This window comes from Pinus tabuliformis, chromosome 3_1, assembly GCF_031772625.1.
Source record: "Pinus tabuliformis cultivar Carrire ecotype Pingquan chromosome 3_1, CPIR1, whole genome shotgun sequence".
Lineage (NCBI taxonomy): Eukaryota > Viridiplantae > Streptophyta > Pinopsida > Pinales > Pinaceae > Pinus > Pinus tabuliformis.
The window spans coordinates 64713868-64716546 of record NC_142301.1 but is presented as its reverse complement, the minus strand read 5'-3'; positions in this window follow the sequence as shown (position 1 = coordinate 64716546).

Here is a 2679-nt window from a genome sequence, read left to right as displayed (position 1 = left end):
CCCCGGACCCGCCGTGACGTCATTGGTGGAGAAGCGCCAATAACCCTTTTTGTCCAAATTTGTTGTTAAAAAGCGCGGTTTTGGCCGTTTTGTGTCATTTTCAAGCGAAAGTGACCGAGCCGTTGCAAGCCACCTCATCGCGAAATTACCTCCGAACCGCCAAATTCGAAGTAGCAGCTGCCGCAACTGGTCAATTCAGCTGCATTGAGCAGCCCCTGTTCGGCCCGAAGGTTTTCCGTGTTGTTTATCCAGGTATTCACCATAATTCTCTAGTTTTACCCCTATGCATGCCTTTTCTCTGCAATTTCTCCATTGAGCACCTGTCAGATTCTAAATTCAACACTGTCTACTTCTTAATTTGCAACTAAATCAACCCACATTGCCCCAGTTCCATAAATTTGATATTAAATGATAAATTCACGGTCTAAAGTTGTAAATTATCCCCGAGCTACCCGGCATTGTTCCTTTTTTCCGGGTGCGTGCTCGAAGCTGCATTTCACCAAATTGAATTCTACATTCCCTCTGCAATTCGTCTTCATAAATTCACAATCCATGTGAATTTAGCCAAGCAAAGCAGAGACAGTCCTTCATAAGCCTGCCTATTCCACTTGAGGAAAACTTTTGGTACTTCCTGCGATTCAATCTGTCATTTTGAGATTTCAGGAGCCTTGCAAGCTATTACACTTACCTTGTTCAATTCAGACTACATAATGGCTGCTCCTGCTCCCACAGCCCTCAGTGTTGCTCCACTAAATGCACCAAATAAAGACCTGGAGTCCTTGCCTCTTGCTGACAGGGACTACCTCATCCAAGACTTTGCGGGTAACAGGGACCATTTGCAGACCTTCAGGCAATTGAGAGATGACTACCTGAATGGCAAAGATACATATGGGAAATGGGAGTCAAATCTGCCATACTACTGTCTCCCCTCTGTCAACATTTTTCCAGAGGTTATTCGCCTATGTGCTGAAAATTATGATGTGCAGCACAGAGCTATTAAGTCTCCATCTGGGAGCATCCTCTTTCACATTAATGCTGAATCCATCAACCAGATGCTTAACTTCAATCAAACTGAGCTGCTATTCCCTTTCTCCATGAACTATCTGCTGGACACAGGTGCCAAGATGTCCAGTGAAGACATTCAGAAAATCACCAAGATATTTATGAGGCCTGAATGCCAGCCCACAGGGCCACCTCCCTACTTGGATGTCTATTTTACTGATGTAGGCAGGCTTCTGTTGGACATGATTGCTTATGTGCTGGGATACAGAACCAGTGAGCATGTGGATGAAACAATGCTGGTATTTTTGGCTGCTTATAGCCCAGGCCAACCCCCTGCCCGCAAATATAATTTTGCCAAGTTCATAGCTAACAAGATTCATGAACAGCTGTGCAAAGTAGACAGAGAGGGCATCTTCAAATATTCATCTTATATCTACCACCTTCTCATGTACTATCAATCCGAGGCTTTTCCATGCTACATCAAAAAGCTGGACTCTAAAGGGGAAAGAAGATCTGTTATCTTCTGGACATTTGTCTATCATCAAGTGCAAAAGTCACCATATTCATATTGTGAATTCATTGATCAGTTTGTTTATCCCGTCTCTTGTTTATTAATGAGGTCCCCTCCTCCCAGAATATCATTTGAAATACAGAAAGTCCTGCAGATCTCCAAGAATTACAAAATAGGTGATTGGTACCTATATGAGGATCATACAGTCATCAGAGTCTATGGCTGTGAGCTCTGCCCATACAGGCTCCCAAAATATGTGCCCATGAGGCTATTTGCCTTGGAGTATTATAGGCAGCTAATTCACTCTGACCTCACTCACTTTCACAGCTCCAAAAAGAAAGCCCATCTCAAGTTCAAGCACCACCTGGGCCCATTCATAATGAATAAAAAAGAGGGATGGCAAGATGCTGAGCTAATCCTTAAAGATAAGTACATGCTCTCTAAAAGCTTCCGTTGGGTCCCCTATGACCCTGAAGGCTTCATCACTGCTAGGAGAGTTAAGTACAGGCTGCTAGGCTATGAGCATTGCAAGTACCCACATATTGAAAAGTATGCCAATCAGCAAGAGTGGCTGCAAGACACCTTAATTGAAAAATTAACTGAAGAAGAGATAATGCTAAAGAATGTCAAGGATTTGGAAAAGACTCTTGACTTGGATTGTGTGCAGCAGGTACCCTTCAAACGACCGCAGCCAGTAGGAGAAGGTACCTCGGCCTCAGCAGCTGCACCAACCACACAGATATCTTCCACAGCAGCACCAGGTACAGACAAGGGTAAAGGAATAATGGGTGCTGAAGAGCAAACAGTGAAAGAACAGCCTGCCTCCTCAATAGGGCAGCAACAAGAGCACACCCCTCCTCCACAAACTGAGCCACCAGTAGCACCAATTTTGCAGACCCCAGCACATGAGGAGAGGGGTATGAAAAGAGATAGAGAAGAGTCCACTCCTGCTAGTGGATCCTCCCAACAACCCCAGGCCAAGAGACAAAGGGTTGATTCTCCAGAGATAGAAGAAATCAGTGAAGAAATCCTTGACAGTTCAAGGAAAGATGGAGAAGGCAGCCAACATACAGGTACAAGCTCCTTTCAGCAGGAGTAGGGAGTGCAGCTTGGTTTGGAGGTGTCATCCTCCACTCAGCAGAGCAAGAAGCCTAAAAGCACTAAGG